We start from the raw sequence: 17,500 nt of genomic DNA on the forward strand, positions 1-17,500 counted from the left end.
CTTCTCCTATCATTTTGGATCTCCCCCTCCCCCTCCCACTTTCAAATCTCTTACTAGCTCTTCTTTCAGTTTGTCCTGACGAAGGGTCTCGGCCCGAAACATTGACCGTACCTCTTCCTAGAGATGCTGCCTGGTCTGCTGCATTCACCAGCAACTTTGATGTGTGTTGCTTGAATTTCCAGCATCTGCAGTTTTCCTCATATTTGCTATTGCAGGGGATGTGGCATGCAAATGATAAATGGATCTCCAGTGAAGTTGTAGTTTGCTCAGTGCTGGCCCTTCTGTTTTCACCACATACAAACCAATGTGGCTTGTTGGTTGTTGTATTTCACTGTTACAAATGTCATTCCCACAGGAGTTATCTCTTTTCCAGTATAAGTTCTTTATTGGATATCTGCAGGCTTCAGTTCAGTGTCTGCTGTTCAAACTTATTTTGTGGAATGACTGAAACAGTCAAATCAGTGTCCAATTCTATTTTCATTAATTTGTCATTCACATCTGGTATAGGCCATATTACTTAACTATTGTTAGTTTTTACAGTGTAATTCTTAAGGCTATCCAATCCTGAGTCACTCTCATCATTACAGATTTTTCATCAACAGCATATAGAATAGTACTCTTTTTGAAACTGCAACTTGACTTTTTATTTTTTTCTCTCCCCTATTTTTGTTCACCAGACATGCTTTATATGTGTCCTACTTTGTTGCGTTTTTTTGCAAGTCTCTCTTTTAAATCTACATTTGTCTGGTGTATGTGAGTCCCTGCCACAACAGTAACACAATTTGTTCAGCCAGGCAGGTTTCTATTCAGACATTTCAATTTTGTTCACATTCACTTTCATTGCTGACTACAAGTCAAGTCAAATCGCTTCTATTGTCATTTCAACCTTAACTGCTGGTACAGTACACAATAAAAACGAGACAACGTTCCTCCAGGACCATGGTGCTACATGAAACAACACAAAACTACATTAGACTTCAGACCTACATGGGACTACATAAAGTGCACAAAACAGTGCAAGACAGTACAATAATTAGTAAACAAGACAATAGGCACAGTAAAGGACAAATTACAATATAATAATAAATGATGTAAATGTAAATGTAAACAACGTGAACAATGTTTTAGCAGGAATTGAGAAAGAAATGAGCAAAATTTGCAAAGGGAGTGGAGTGGTGTTCAGTTGAGTGTGTATGTGTGTGTGTGTGTAGGTAGGTTGGTGTCAGAATAGACTCTGGGAATTGAGGAGTCTAATGGCTTCGGGGAAGAAACTGTTGCACAATCTGGTCGTGAGAGCCCGAATGCTTCGGTACCTTTTGCCAGATGGCAGGAGGGAGAAGAGTTTGTATGAGGGGTGCGTCGGGTCCTTCACAATGGTATTAGCTTTGCGGATACAGTGTGTGATGTAAATGTCTGTAATGGCGGGAAGAGAGACCCCTATGATCCCTTCAGCTGACCTCACTATCCGCTGCAGGGTCTTGCGATCCAAGATGGTGCAATTTCCGTACCAGGCAGTAATGCAGCAGCTCAGGATACTCTCAATACAACCTCTGTAGAATGTGGTGAGGATGGGCATCTCTGGCTGCTCTTTCCATTGATACAGCAATTTCAACTGCTGTTTTATATGTGAGTTGTACTTCAGTTAGGAGCCGTTTTTGAATGTTTGCTTGTAAGATGCAACTAACTAAACAACCTCTCAGTGCATCATTAAGTCCATTACTGGACTGACAATGCTAGGATAATTTCTTTAGTTCAGCCACGTTAGTTGAAATGGACGCCCCTACCTTTTGATTCTGCTTATTAAACCTAAAGCGTTTTGTAATAAACAATGATTTGGGTTCTAAAGGTTACGACATTATGTTTAACATATCAACAAAGTTCATTTTGGCTGGTTTGTTTGGAGCAGTTAAACTTCTAAGCAAACTAGCACTCGTTTTCATTGGCTATTCAATTTGCTTTAAAATACCGCTCAGTTCATTCAGTATACATTCCTCAGTTACCTGTTGTGCAATCAACTGTATCAATCTTTCCGATGTATCCAGCCATTTCTGCTTTTTATTTAATTATTTGATTATCATTTGGTACTCACCGTTTATCCCCTTCCAAAGATAAAACTGTACTGTGCTTTATAAAAACTCAAACACTTTTTTCTCCCTTTGAAGAAAAATGTGCCACACTTCAACAGGTAGGTAGTTGTCTCCGGTTCATTTTAAAGCTACCTCATCACCACTGTTATGTTTTGTAATTCCAGAAACTAATCAAAGGAAAAACACTGGAGCCCTGGAAAGTGTGTCTACTTCATTTTACTTTAGTGAGGCACTCACATATGACGTGATTGTGTAATGTCTTATGCCACGTGTGTACGTCTTACTTATAACCTGTAATGAATTATGTAAACAAAGAAAGCTTAATCAAACAATATATTTACAATATTACTCAAATGTTACTGAAATCTTAAATACACAACAGTATCCATACTGTCTGTAGGATTTTCTGTTCATGGGCATTGGTGTTTTCATACCAGACCATAATGCAACCAGTCAATACTCTCCACCACACATCTATAGAAGTTTGTAAAAGTTTTAGATATCATGTTGAATCTTCACAAACTTCTAAGGAAATAGAGGCGATGCTGTGCTTTCTTTGTAATTGCACTTACATGTTGAGCTCAGGACAGATCCTCTGAAATGATGACTTAGTTGCTGACCCTTTCCACCTCTGATCCCCTGATGAGGACTGGCTCATGGACTTACGATTTCCTCCTCCTGAAGTCAATAATCAGCTCCTTGGTGTTGCTGACATTGAGTGAGAAGTTGTAGTAGCACAACTCAGGAAGATTTTCAATCTCCCCATATACTGATTCATCACCGCCTTTGATTCGGTCAATGCCAATGGTGTCGTCAGCAAACTTAAATATGGCACTGGAGCTGTGCTTAACCTCACTGTCATAAGTTTAAAGTGAATAGAGCAGAGAGCTAAGCACACAGCCTTGTGGTGCACCTGTGCTGATGGAGATTGCGGAGAAGATGTATTTGCCAATCTGAACTGAACTGGGATCTGCAAATGAGGAAATCAAGGATCCAATTGCACAAGGAGATCTTGAGGTCAAGGGCTTGAAGCTTATTGTTGAGTTTTAAGGGGATGATATCATTGAATGCTGAGCTGTAGTTGGTAAAGGGCATCCTGATGATGCAGCTGTGCTGTCCAGATGCCCCAGGGCTGAGTGAAGAGCCAGTGAGATGACATCTGCTGTGGACACGTTGTGCCGGTAGGTAAAAATTTGAGCGGATCCAGGTCACTTCTCAGGAGTTGTTATGTTTCATCACCAGCAGTCCGAGTTACAGTCGGGAGCCTTCATCAGGACTGGAAAGCAAGGGAGAAGAAACCAAAATGAGAAAGTGGATGGAGGGCAAGAAGTACAAGGTGATAAGATAATACTAGGTGAGGTGCATGTGGGTGGGGGGGGGAGATGAAGTGAGAAGCTGGGAGGGGGTAAGTGGAAGAAGTAAAGGGCTGAAGAAGAAGGAATCCGACAGGACAGGAGACTGGGTTGTGGAAGAAAAGGAAGGATGTGAGGAACCAGAGGGAGGTGATGGGCAGGTGAGGAGAGAAGAGATGAGTGGAGAATCAGAATGGGGAATGGACAAAGGGGGAAGGAGGGAGGGCAGAGTAGTAATTACCAGGAGTTGGAGAAATTGATGTCCGTGGCTACTCAGGTGGAACATAAGGTGTTGCTCCTTCAGCCTAAGCGTGGCCTCAGTGTGGCAGTAAAGGAAGCCGTGGGCAGACATGTCAGAATGAGTGTCTTTATTGAGCTGGGAGGAGAGATTTATAGACTGGTTAAACCAGGGATGTTGGGGACAAATGGAATTTGATCAGTAGAGGTGAGGGGATGCCTTCAGGGAAGAGAAACATGAAACACAAGGGACCAATCCCAAGAAGTGTAGAGCAACATGTCCAAAACCCCTGCTGGTAGCAGAATAGATGGACAAGGTGGCCACCAGGGCACATAGAATACTAGCCTTTATTGGCAGAGGTGACATACTAGACCACATTGAATGTGTGCACAACAGAGGGGTGGCTACAGCCAGAGCACTGGGCACACCTCTGGTCACCAGCCGAAGATGAATGTAGAGGGAACACAGGAAAATTACCAGGACATTGATAATTTACAGAACTGGGCTGTTTTCTTATGAGGAAATTAGATTAATAAATATGTATTAATAATTAATACGTATTTAATTATAAATGGATAAGAGAGGTGAAGTTTATGTCTAAGAGAGAGAGGAGACTGTAACTGGGGAGGTTGTAGTTAATAGGGAGATAAGTTAGAGAGGCAATGGGGAATTTGCTTTCACTGAATGAGTTTGGATGGACAAGACTGGATGGGAAGACAATCAGACACCATCACTGCAATTAAAGTGTCCAAATGACCAGATAATGCAATGCACCAAAAACTGGGAATGGGGAGGTCGAATTTAATTTGCTAGCCTGGACATATAGGGATGAATGGTTCATTTTGTGGTGTACATCTTTATGATACTATGGATTGATTTACAAATAGACACACTCAATCATGAACACCGTATTCAACAGTCATACACATGCTCACACTCGGGTACTTAAACACAAATAAGAAGAGGCACAGATTAACATACATGCACACAAAATGTACACATACTAGCACATATATCACACATACCCTCATGCATGCACACACTAAACCCATCAACTCACACCATCACACAAATTATCACACACACCAACACACACACAAAATTTCACACACAGCAACACACCAATACAAACTACTACACATACCCTATCACAGCAACACTCACACACAAATTATCAGACACATATCAACACATTATTATGCACATAACTATCACACAAATTTGAGACACACATCAAACCACACAAAATATCACACACTAACACACAAAATATCAGACACACACTATCACACAAAATATCACATATATAAAATATCACACAAAGTATGAGCCACGCACATCACACAGACAACATATCAGACACACACTATCACACAAAATATCACGTATGTAAAATATCACACACGCTATTGCACACACAAAATATCAGCTACACACATCACACAAACAACTTATCAGACACACACTATCACATACAAAATATCAGGCGCAAAATGTAAACTATCTCACAAAATATCTGATACGCACCATCACACATAAACTATCAGGCACACGCACTACCAAGCATATTTTTGATCATCCTCCCCCCACTAGACACACAACATATACACACCGATGCTTGAACATGCAAACATACGCGCCCTCCCTCACGTCCACACAGACACACTCGGGATGAGGGAGCGGGATAGTGCCGGCCGGCAGAGGAGAGCGGATCCAGGGGCGGGGCCGGATGGGCCTCCTTCCCCTGACCTTGCGGCCGTACGGTGGGAGGCGCCGAGAGAGGGGGGAGGGAAGGGAGGGAGGGAAGCCCGGCCTGCTGGCTGGCTAGCTAGCTAGCTAGCTAGCTAATGTCGTGAGCGGGAGGTTCCCGACAGGCCGCCGGCTTCTCACGGCCCCCAAATCGCGACAGGACGGATGGTCCGCCGAGCGAAAGGGTGGAGGGTGAGTACCTGGGTGCCGGGGACAGGGGCGGTGAGTGTGCGTGCCGTGAAGTGAGTTAGTGAGTGACGTTTCTTGAGTGTGCACCAGGTGCTCTGAGTGTGCTCGGTGTCTGCGCGCTGCGGGAGGGTGCCTATTGTGAGTGAGTGAGTGTGTACTGAATGTGCCCGCAGTCAGTGAGATGTGGACGTGCTGTGAGGGTGCGTGTGCTCTGAGAGAGTGTGCACCGTGCGCGCTGCACGTGTTTGCGCTGTTGTGCACCGAGTGTGCAATAAGTTGTGCAGACACACTGAGAGACTTGAGAGTGAATGGTGTGTGTGCACGATGGCCAGAGTGCCCGACAGCAAGCGAGCCCCCCGGACGGGAACTGTGGTTCCAGGCAGCCCTTGGACAGAGCCAGTGCCCGGGTAGGTTGGCGAGGGCTCCTACCTGAGTGGAGTCCTGGGTGAGGGGCTGCGGGCATCTGCCGCTGGGCCACCGAGCGTAGGGAGGGTCTGCAGCCTGTCCTAGGCTGGCAGCCAGAGGCTGTGAGTTGTTCCTTGGCTGCTATCTGCGGACAGTACCGGCGCCAGAACTATACGGTACAGAAACAGGCCCCTCTGCTCAATTCGTCCATGCAGACTCTACTGCCTCTCTCTGTATCCTGTGGTTGAGATGAATCGTCTGCTGTGTGTTGGGAGTCCGATTTTGAGGGAGCATCAGACTCGATTTTGAGGGAGCCATCCGAGCCAGATTTAGCTGAAATTCTGTTGTTGGGCCTGTGCCTCGGTTGTGTGTTTTTGTAAATGCTTTCCTGCTGACTCTGGAAGGAGGCATCTGATTCATTCCATTCTCTCCCAGAGGAGAGTGGGGCCTAGGATCTGTGAGCTGTCTGAGGGGAATGTTGTGTTCAGAGTAACTGGCCTGTGAGCTGTCCGGAGCCTTTGATGTGATTAAATCAGCAAATCTTTGCTGTTGGTCTAATTCCACTGGCCACAGAGCTGTTGGACTGGCCATGGTGTGGCCTGTGCTGTAGATCGCAGTTTGTTTTTACCTGTGTTATGAGCAGAGGACGGCTGTGCAGTTGCTGCCCCAGTGACTTACGCTGATGGTTTCAATCCATCACAGGAGACAGAGAGCAAGGGAGGGCTGGGTCTGCCTTAGGCTCTGACTGCATCCAAATGTTTTCCCACTGAGCTAGAGAATTGTGGCTGAGGTGGAAATCTGTAACCTGTGGTCCCAAAGTCCTTCTGACCTTTGTGTGAAGCCTGGTTTTGGGAAGGGAGTGGTGAGGGAAACATGTGGTTCCTCACCCTGTTTGCCCCTGAAAGTCACTGAGCCTGATGGATGGTGAGTGAGAAAGGAGACATCTATACGGATCTTGGTCTGTTATGGGTCCCTGTTCTATCTCTTTCCTGTACCTCTCCCAATTCTAAACTTTTACCAGTTTGTTCTTTCTCTCTGTTAGCAAGTGCCTCACACTGATATATAATCCTATCATTATATTATTCAGTCAGTGGGTTCCAGAGTTCCAGCTCCCTCTTTTGAGATTTCTGATGCCTCCACTCTTTTGGAAAGTGGGAGCCACACAAAACTGCCCATGCCCAATACACATCGTGTGGAGCTGTGGATACTGCAGCTTCCACCCGAACCACTTCCTCTCTCGTCCTTTCATTTTTAAGGCGCATTTTACCTTCTAAACCCAGGACAATTCAGGCCTCCACTTCCTCCTCATTCAAAGCCATTGGGCCCTCTGTGGCCGAATCTCAGCTGGCTCCCCTCCAGGGTGAGGTGCCCTTCTTGGGCCTCGTCCCTGAGATGGTACTAGTGCTCCAGGCGATCCAAACATGGGCAAGGCCCTGTTGTTTCCCCCTGTAATCTAGCCTGGCTTCTCTATCCCACCATCTCCTCCCCTCCCAGCCTGACCCAAGAACTCCCTGCTCCTTCAGTTCTACATATTAACTGCCCCAACTATAATATATAGTATTATGTTTGTTACTATATATAGTAACCAACAGAATACTATATATAGTATACATACATAGTATACATATAATTATATAATGCTTACAATATAAACGTATATAAGATGCCTGGAGTACTGCTTGCAGTTACGTGAGGGAAGTTATACTGGTTTTGGAGATGGTGCAGAGGAGGTTCACCAGGCTGAGTCTAGAGAGGATAGGGTTAGCGTAAGAGAAGAGGTTGAGTCACCTGGGACCTTACTGGAATTTAGAAAAATGAGAGGGGAAAAATGAAGAACACATAACATTATGAAATGGATAGATAAGAGAGAGGCAGGGAAGTTGTTTCCTCTGGTAAGTGAAATTAGAAGTAGAGGATGTATCCTGGGGACACGAGAGTAGATTTAGGATGGAGATGATTGCCATCTTCTTGCGTCCTGCTGGTGACGGTTGGCTCTGTAGGTGGCTGGCAGGCAGAGTGCAGTGGTGTTCGTACGGACAGTCCGAGAGTGCTGCACACAGCGTTGGCGACTGCTTCTAGTGCACTGCCCTGCACTGGGACTTTTAACGATCTGGGTCTGAGTGATGCCTCAGTCTGACTCGGGGCGAGAGAGCGTGAAATGGCTGTAATCAGCCTGGTCATAAAAATACTCTTGGCATCATCTGCTGTCGTCTCAATGGCTGCCTAATTGATGGGTCAGGGAGGCTGGCAGTTAGTAGAGGGAGCTTGCTGGGCTGTGGTGCTCCTGAAGCAAACCAGGGTCCACAGTTTACAGTGCCACGGTCTGCTGGACAATAAGAAATGTTCTTTAACAGGTAGAAGGGCTGTGGAATACCCAAGGGAGCTTGGAGTGTAGACAAACCAGGAGGGGCATTTGAAAGCATGAATAAGGAAGTGAGCTGGAGTCTGATCGTAAGACCCAAGAGCAGAATTGGACCATTTCAGCCCATCAAATTTGCTTTGCCATTCAATCATGCCTGATTTATTTGAGTGAGGAGGTTAAGAAATAACGTGGCCTTGGAGGGATTGGCTTTATTGTCAAGGTATTTGACAGAGTACCAGATATTTGGCTTTATAATGCATTGGTCAGACCACACTTGGAGTACAGGTCGACCTTCACTAATCCAACTGCCTGTAATCCGGTTCCTTCGATAATCCGCACTGATTTCAAATTTTTCGTGCAACTGTAATTTCAAATTTTCCGGGCCACCGTACCAATCTGCTGTGCATTGTTTTGGTTGCGCTAGATCTGTTCACATGTTGGTGTGCTCTTGTAAGCGCAGACAGGCGATTCTTGCTTGTTTTCCTGCATTTATTAATATCATTTGCGTGAGGTGTGTCCGCCCGGCACCTGCCCGTCTCACCCACTAGCGCGCGCTGGATCAGTCTGCCTTCTCGCATGCTTGCTGGCATTCGCACACTACCCTCCGGGGTCGCCCAGCTGGCACTACGTTCTCTTCTGCCTACAACCTCAGATCAGACGTGGTGACCCGCTGAATTTAAGTATATTACTAAGCGAAGGAAAAGCAACTAACAAGGATTCCCTTAGTAATTGTGAGTGCAATGTAGTCTTTGGGGTAACTGCAAGTCTGTGTCTTTGCTATCGCTTAGCTCACGCTTGAGTGCTGGTAATGGGTGCGCTTTATTTTTTGCCGGTGGGGAAGGGGGATTGTTGTTTGCTACCGCTTACGCATGGGACGGGGGGAGCGGGGGGGGGGAGCTTTGGGGTTCTAACATTTAACTGTTGTTCATTCTTTGGGGCACTCCTCCGTTTTTGTAGATGGTTGCGAAGAAAAAGCATTTCAGGATGTATGTTGTATACATTTCTCTGACATTAAATGAACCTTTGAATCCTTTGTTATTTTAAAGGTATGATGAGGCGGTTAGCTATTGCTTAATGTGATCCTTCTGTAATTCGGCATTTTCACTAATCCGGCACTCCTCAGGTCCCAATGGTGCTGGATTATAGAAGGTTGACCTGTATTGTGAGCAGTTTTGCGCCCCTTAAAAAAAAAATGCTGACATTGGAGAGGGTCACGAGAATGATCCCAGGAATAAAAGGGGTATGAGAAGTGACTGATGGCTCTGGACTTGTACTCTCTGGAGTTTTGAAGAATGTGGGGATGGGGGGGTGGAATCTCAACAAGACCTATTGAATATTGAAGGCCGAGATAGAGTGGATGTGGAGAGGATGTTTCCTATAGTGGGAGAGTCTCGGACCAGAGGGCACAGCTTCAGAATACTAGATGTCCCTTTATAACAGTGATGAGGAGTTTTGTTAGCAGAAGGTGGTGAATCTGTGGAATTCATTGCCATAGATGTCTGTGGAAGTTAAGCCACTAGATGTATTTTAAATGGACGTTGATAGGTTCTTGATTAGCAAGGTCATCAAAGGTTATGTGGAGAAATCAGGAGAATAGGGTTGAGTGGGATAATAAGTAAGCCATGATGAAATGGTGGACCATACTCAATGGGCTGAATGGCCTAATTCTGCTCCTATGTGTTCAGGTTGAAAGGAGCCTATGGGTCAGTGGAGCAGTGACCATATGGATTCCAAATTACTTCTGGGACTGAATTCAGAGGAAGGTTGAACTACTGCATTTCAGACTAGCTGGGGACGTTTGCCAAGGGTTCTTCCTCAGAAACCCTGCTCTTTATGATTTTTTTTTTATGGTTACCAGGGTACCTGAGCTGGGTTTTTAAACCTTGGAGAGTGTGCAAAATTGGAAACATGGAGGACAGTTACAGACATAAGGGAGGAGGTTAATTGGCCACTAAATTATCTCTGGTGTGTGGTTGAGTGGTGGAATTGGGAAGTTGTTGATGGCAATGTGGGGAGAATATAGTGGGATTAATGTGGAGTCTTAGAGCATGGAAACAGGCCTTTGGCCCAACTGGTCTATGCTGACCAAGATGCCTATCCAAGCTAATTCCATTTGGCCTATAACTTTTTCAAATTTTCCTCTTCATATACCCATGCAGCTGTCTTCCAAAAGTCATTATTGCACCCACCTCTGCCACCGCCTCTGGCAACTCGATCCATTTACGTTCTGCCCGTAGTGTAAAAATGTCACCCTCCTGGCTTCATCTATCACCTTCTAGATAGTCCTCCTTCCCTTCTCCCTACCTTTTTATTCTGGCGTCTTCTCCCTTCTTTTCCAGTACTGAAGAAGGGTTTCAGCTGGAAAGGTCAACTCTTTATTCATTTCTATAGATGCTGCTTGACCTGCTGAGTTCCTCCAGCATTTTGTGTGTGTTGCTCTGGAGAATCTCTCGTGTATATGATTTGCCCCTCAGATTCCTCTTAAATTTTTTCACTCTTCACCTTAAACCTCTGCCCTGTAATTTGTGATTCCCCAGCCATGGAAGTGCATTTACCCATTCTGTGCCCCTCATGGTTAGAATGAAGGTCAGCATAAACTCAGTATGCTGAAGGGTCTGCTTCTGTGTATATGAGACTAAACAGAGGACTGTAATGAAGTGGATTAATGCATACTAGCTGTAATCTAAAGTAGAAATTATGGATTTCCAATAAATACCTCCAAGGAAATGAATCTCAAGGTAGTATATGATAGCATACATATACTTTAATGAATTATGAATTATGGCTAGTTGTAATGGAAGGCAGAAATTATGGAAAATATGTATTTTGGTAGGAAAATGAGAAACATTTTCTCAAAGCTGGGGATGTTGGAAGTACTCAGGTGGAGCAGTGTCTATGAAGAGAAAAGTGGAATTGATGTTCTGGTTGATCTGTCATCAGAACCAGGAAAAGGTTAGAGGTAAAACAAGTGTGAAGAGACAGAGAAAGGGGGAGGGAGAACAGGATGAAAGGGAATATCTGAGAGGGGTTATGGTGGAGTGGACAGAGTGGCAGCGTAGAGTGGAAGCTGGGAGAATCCGGATAACTAGGGACGACAGGGCTATGTGGAAAATGATAATAGGGTAAGAGTTAGAAGAAAAAGTCGGCCTGCAAGGTAATTAAGTGAAATTACCACAGGAAGGAACGGATTTTCTGAAATAGTGATGGCAGTTCTTATTTATTTTTATTTTACATCATCAAATTCATTCTGGCCCAATGATCCTGCGCCGTCCAATTACACCCATGTGACCAATTAACCTACGGCTTTGGAACGTGGGAGGAAACCAGAGCATCTGGAGGAAACCCACACAGTCGTGGAAAAAATGTGCAAACTCCTTATGGACAGCAGCTGGAATTGAACCCCAATCACCGGCGCTGCAAAGCAATGCGTTAACTGCTGTGTTAACTGTCCCGCAGGTCCTCCCGAGGCTGTTACATGGTGCTGTCCCTGTAAACTGTTTGGATGGTTCACGAGTTGGAAATGCGACAGTGAACTGAGTTCCCACCTGACAGAGGATCCCTGTGGCAGCTGGCAAATCCATCCCGCTGGACTCAAAAACCATCTATTTTATGTACAGGCTGTACAAAAGTTAGGCCTTCGTAACCTGGGGTGGACCTGTACCCACGATTGTGGAACAGTGTCAAGTCTGGAAGGCTGCACTGTGTCCAGTCAGAAGGAGGGATGCTTGTTGTTTCTCAACCTCACAGGCTAAGCTTTGTTGGAAGAGTAGAGGAGGACAAGGAGCCCACTGTGCTGACACAGTGTGACGGTCGGTTTTTCCAACTGGGAGCGAGGGAGACCCCAATGGAAGTCCCTTTACGGGTGTCCTTCCCATATACATCGGGAGCCTGATGTAGAGGCTCTTGCGTAGAGGGGAATCCTGTAACAAACTCATTAGTTTGTTCACAGATCTGTCACTCAGTGGGCTGGAGGAGACTGTTCTCCGCCTTCTGGTTGCATTTTAGCTCCACAATATTTTATATGTGGTTATCCAGTAAGGAGGGATGAGAATGTCCTAGTAGACTTCTGTGGTTGGCAAAGATCGCTTCTGGGACTCACAGAAGCTGAGGGTTCCACCGGAACGGAGTGCCTGGCGATGTTTCATGTTGTGCCCGTTCCTGGGTAACTCTGGAGAGGGAACGTGCAATGTCCATGGGAACCTTGGAGATGTTCCGAGACCATTGGGTGCCACAAGGGCTAAATGCCATCCTTGAAAGGGCTGGGGATATTTTAGTTTAATTTGGTTTGAGTTTTGTCTTTTTGTTTATATTTTAAGGTATTGTAGAATGCAATTTGTAATAAAGGTATTTTTGTAAAAAAAAGACAAGGGCAGTGATTGGAGTGGAGGTGAGACAGTGCCTTGCCACACAAACAGTGATTTGAACTTACCCATCCCTCCATGGGTAAATAGCACAGCATCAGCAGCAGTCACCTAGGGGAGGAAGCAAAGGGTTGTGCAGGAAGCAGTGGGCATCAGTGTGTCCAGCAGTGAGTGAGGTCCATAATGGAGGTCTTTTTTTATACACAAGTCCTCCCCCCCCCCCCCCCACTGAGTATTTGATGGCTCTGGGCCTGTACTTGCTGGAGTTTAGAAGAATGAGGGGAGATATCATTGCAACCAACTAAATATTGGAAGGCCTAGATAGGGTGGACGTGGAGCGGATGTTTCCTATAGTGGGGGAGTCTAGGACCAGAGGACATGGCCTCAGAATAGAAGGATGTCCCTTTAGAACAGAGATGAGGAATTTCTTTAAGAGGGTAGAATTCATTGGCACAGATGGCTGTGGAGGCCAAGTCATTGGGCATATTTAAAGCAGAGGTTCTTGATTAGTAAGGTTATCAGAGGTTATAGAAAGGAGGCAAGAGAATGGGATTGAAAGGAATAATAAATCAGCCATGACCATATGGTGGAGCATACCTGATGACATGAATTCTGCTCTTGTGTCTTTTGGTCTTTACATTGGGGACCTAGAGTGGAAAGTGTTGCATAGAGCAGTACCAAGCTACAATTTGAGTCAGTTCTTCATTCACCAGTCATTTTTGTGGCCGGGAGGAGACAGTGTACCACGTATCACAGAGAATGAGGGGTTGCAGCTTCTATTTGAGTATATGAAGGGACTGCTCCTCAGTTATTAACTACATTTCAGTCCCATGCTCATGATCTGTGGTCAGCCGGTGCGGAACGGGGGGTAGATCACTCGGTGGGGGCGGGGGGGTGGGTGTGGATCTCCTGGTAGGTTTGCTGCTGGGCTTGGTGAAACTGGCCACTCATGGGTCCAGGCAGCAGATGGTTGAGAGTACTGCCCAAACCAACTGCCGACCCCTCTTTCAGGGTTACGTCCATATCTATGTGTCTCTGCAGACGGAGCACACGGCATCCATGGGGACAACAGTGGGCCCGTCAAGGGCTCGAGTGTGTTGTAGACAGTGATAACCGTATTTTAGATCAAAGCTATAAAAGGTGTGTTTTATGAAGTTCCAAATGGTGCACAATAGCTATAGTGATATTGTAGTCATTTGAATAAACTTCTGTATATAATGAAATAGTTAGGTGGACACCCCTGAAGTAATAGCCCCCCTGGAATCAGCAAGGGGGTGATATGTTGGTGATACTACATCAGAGGAGTTGGGGGAGGTGTTGATCGAGGAGGCTGACGATGGCAGGCAGCAGCAAGAACAGACAGAGAGTTGTTCTGAGGGGTTGAGAAGGGGTGAAGGCAAAGTGCAGGAAATAGAAATACAGTCAAGGTCACAGTTTGAAACAGTTGCAAAGATACAACACTTGCGATGTCACTGCACAGAAATGTGAGAGAGCTGGTTTTCATTTCCCTAATCAAAGCTTCCCGGATCCTTGGCTTCATTAATGAGAAAGTGGAGGCACATGCTAGTTCAGCTGCCGCCATGGTTCCGCATTAAATTCAGAATCTTGCACGTTGGTTGTTTGTCAGTCTTTGTGTGTACTTTGTTATTGATTCTAGTGTTTTTGTTTCTTTGTTCCACTGTGAATGCCTGCAAGAAAGTAAATCTCAGGGTAGTATATGGTAACATATACATACCTGGTTTATAAATTTACTTTGAACTCGGGAAGGATGGCAAGGCTTTTGAGCGAGTCCAGGGATTGACTCCAAGGGGAGATGCGATAAAGGTTGATAAGAGGGAAACCTATCTATGAGACCATAAGATATAGAAGCAAAATTAGGCCCTTTGGCCCATCAGGTCTGCTCCATTATTTCATCATGGCTGATCCATTTTCCCTCTCATCCCCATTCTCCTGCCTTCTCCCCGTATCCTTCATGCCTTGACTAATCAGGAATCTTATCAACCTGTGCCTTAACTATACCCAATGGCTTGGCCTCCACAGTTGCCGGTGGCAACAAATTCCACAGATTCACCACTCTCTGGCTAAAGAAATTCCTCCTCATCTCTGTTTTAAAGGGATGTCCTATTCTGAGGCTGTGTCCTCTGGTCATAGACTCCCCCACCATAGGAAATACCCTCTCCAGATCCATTCTGTCGAGGCCTTTCAACATTCGATAGGTTTCAATGAGGTCTCCCCTCATTCGCCAGAATTCCAGTAAGTACAGGCCCAGAGCTCTTCATATGGAATAATTTTCATGAACCTCCTTTGAACCCTCTCTGATGTCAGCACATCCTTTCTTAGATAAGGGGCCCAAAACTGCTCACAATACTCCCAAATGAGGCCTCACCAGTGATTTATAAAGCCTCAACGTTACATCCTTGCTTTTATATTCTAGTCCTCTCAAAATGAATGCTAAACTCACATTTGGCTTCCTCACCTCCAAATTAACCTTTTGGGAATCCTGCACAAGGATTTACAAGTCCCTTTGCACCTTAAGTAGTCTAAGCCTTTATTTCTATTTAATTTTAGTGACAATAAAGCTGATGGTTTCAGGGTGATTGACAGCGGAGGAATGGGAATTGTTTGTCTGCATGGTGGTGTGATCTGAAATATACTGCCTGCAACATACTTTAGACACACACTCTACCTTTCAACGCCCCAACATTTCCCATACAAATACAACATGCTTCTCTTGAAAGGAGTTCAAACCTAGGAGTAAGTGCAAGGTCCTGCACCAACTTTTAGAATTTGCCGTATGAGAGGAAGTTCATGAAGGTAACCATGTTTTTTTAGGTCTGTTTTGATGTCTGATGGCACCCGACATGTCTAATGTGAAGCCAATTAGAGAATTGATGTTGATGGCATTAGAGGAAATGTAGCAGCACGAAGCAGGAAATAGAGTCATTGTAAAAGGATGCCACGCAAATTAGGAAAGGAATGTGCCCCACAACAATAGCATCCCCATTTTTTATTCTCTGTCTAAATAGCACACACTGGCCTGCTTTTGTTTGTGATTGGCCGAGAGCGCAGGTTTGGAAAACAACAAGGTTGCTGGAGTACAGTGAGGAGGGTAACGGCCGTTTAAAAATTTAACAGAATGGAAGTATGAAGTAAACATCTCAGGAGTAAAAATAAGTTGGGGTTGGGGGGGAGGCACTAAAGAATGGACGGAAGTAAAACACTGACTGTGACTGAACAAAAACAAAGGTCAGTGGTTTATGCAAGAGATTCTGCAGATGCTGGAAATCTTGAGCAACACACACAAAAATGCTGGAGGAACTTGGCAGTCAGGAAGCACCTTTGGAGGGAAGTAACCAGTTGACTGATTATTCCCCTCCATAGGTGCTGCCTGACCGCTGAGCTCCCCCAGCTTTTTGTATGTGTTGCAAAAGGCCAATGCTGGCCGGTGGTGTAGTGACATCAGCACCAGACTCGGAGATGAGTGGTCCTGGGTTTGAATTGGGCTGGCCGCTTGTACGCTTTCCATCCATGCTTGGTTGAGCGACAAACTAGCAACTTGGCCTCATAAAAACAGATAAAATGCTACAGAAATGGCAAGGTTGCTGTCCGATGCGCCACAAGCCGTAGAGAGGAATAACAAAATAAACATAATAACAGAAGGTTTATAGCATTTTGGGTTTTTATAAACAGGCATGAAATGTAAGTCTTAAAAAAGTAATGATAACTTTTCCATTATGAGCAGAGAGCTGAAGTTTTGCATGCCCAGTTACTATGAAGAACATTAAAGCCACCAAGGCCTGGATTTAACTGGGTGATATCAGAGTGGGATACTGAGATGATTTTTTTTCCCAGAGGAAATTCATTGGAGCTGCTTAAAAGAAGCACTGTGCTTGTGGTAGAGTGGATGTGTGTCATGTGGGTGAAGAGATAAGGCACGATAAATATAAAGCTCCAGGAATGGGGTGACACATACAAAACGCTGGAGGAGCTCAGCAGGCCAGGCAGCATCTATGAATTTAAAAGGTGCTGGGAAAGGAGAGAGAATCACGAGTTGATAGGTGAAACCAGGAGGTGGGGGGGGGGGGAGTGAAATGAAGTAAAGAGCTAGGAAGTTGGTGAAAGAGATACTGGGCCAGAGAAGGGGGAGTCTGATAGGAGAGGACAGAAGGCCATGGAAAAAATAAAAGAGGGAAAGAGCACCAAAGGGAGGCAATGGACAGGCAAGGAGATAAGGTGAGAGTGGGGAAAAGGGGATGGGGAGTTGTGAGGCGGGGGGCATTACTGGAAGTTTGAGAAATCGATGTTTATACCATCAGGCTGGAGGCTACCCAGGTGGAAGGTGTTGTTCCTCCAACTCGAGTGTGGCCTCATTATGACAGTAGAGGAGGCTGTGGATTGAAATATCGGAAAGGGAAGTGGAATTAAAATGGGTGGCCACTGGAAGATCCCACTTGTTCTGGCAGTCAGAGCGTACATGCTCGGCAAAGCAGTCTACATCAGGTCTCCCATACAGGAGGCCACGCCGGGAGCACCGGACACAGTGTATGACCCCAACAGACTCATAGGTGAAGTGTCACCTCACCAGGAAGGACTGTTTGGGGCCTTGAATGGTAGTGAAGGAGGAGGTGTAGGGGCAGGTGGGAGATCAGTGGGGAGGGAAGAATGGACAAGGGGGTCACGTAGGGACCAATTTCTGTAGAAAGCAGAAAGTGGGGTGAGGGGGGGGGCAAGATATGCTTAGTGTTGGGATCCCATTG

General features: G+C 45.5%; 1 protein-coding gene and 1 long non-coding RNA gene across 3 annotated transcripts in view; one reads left to right on the forward strand and one right to left on the reverse strand.

Annotated features, from left to right (window-relative positions):
• Positions 1-390: 390 nt before the first annotated feature.
• On the reverse strand, positions 391-5,423 carry LOC134352379 (uncharacterized). Its single transcript, XR_010019387.1, has 3 exons — positions 5,290-5,423; positions 3,681-3,815; positions 391-3,363 (listed from the first exon to the last, which is right to left on the reverse strand). It is a non-coding gene; the product is annotated as an uncharacterized LOC134352379 (long non-coding RNA).
• A 56-nt stretch (positions 5,424-5,479) lies between these two features.
• Positions 5,480-17,500, forward strand: part of LOC134351732 (protein-methionine sulfoxide oxidase mical3a-like) — a 298,787-nt gene continuing 286,766 nt past the window's right edge. For both annotated transcript variants that reach the window (XM_063058319.1, XM_063058320.1), the window contains exon 1: positions 5,480-5,618. The gene's annotated coding sequence lies outside the window, so the exon portion shown is untranslated. The remainder of the gene's footprint in view (positions 5,619-17,500) is intronic.

Source organism: Mobula hypostoma, chromosome 9 (assembly GCF_963921235.1).
Source record: "Mobula hypostoma chromosome 9, sMobHyp1.1, whole genome shotgun sequence".
Lineage (NCBI taxonomy): Eukaryota > Metazoa > Chordata > Chondrichthyes > Myliobatiformes > Myliobatidae > Mobula > Mobula hypostoma.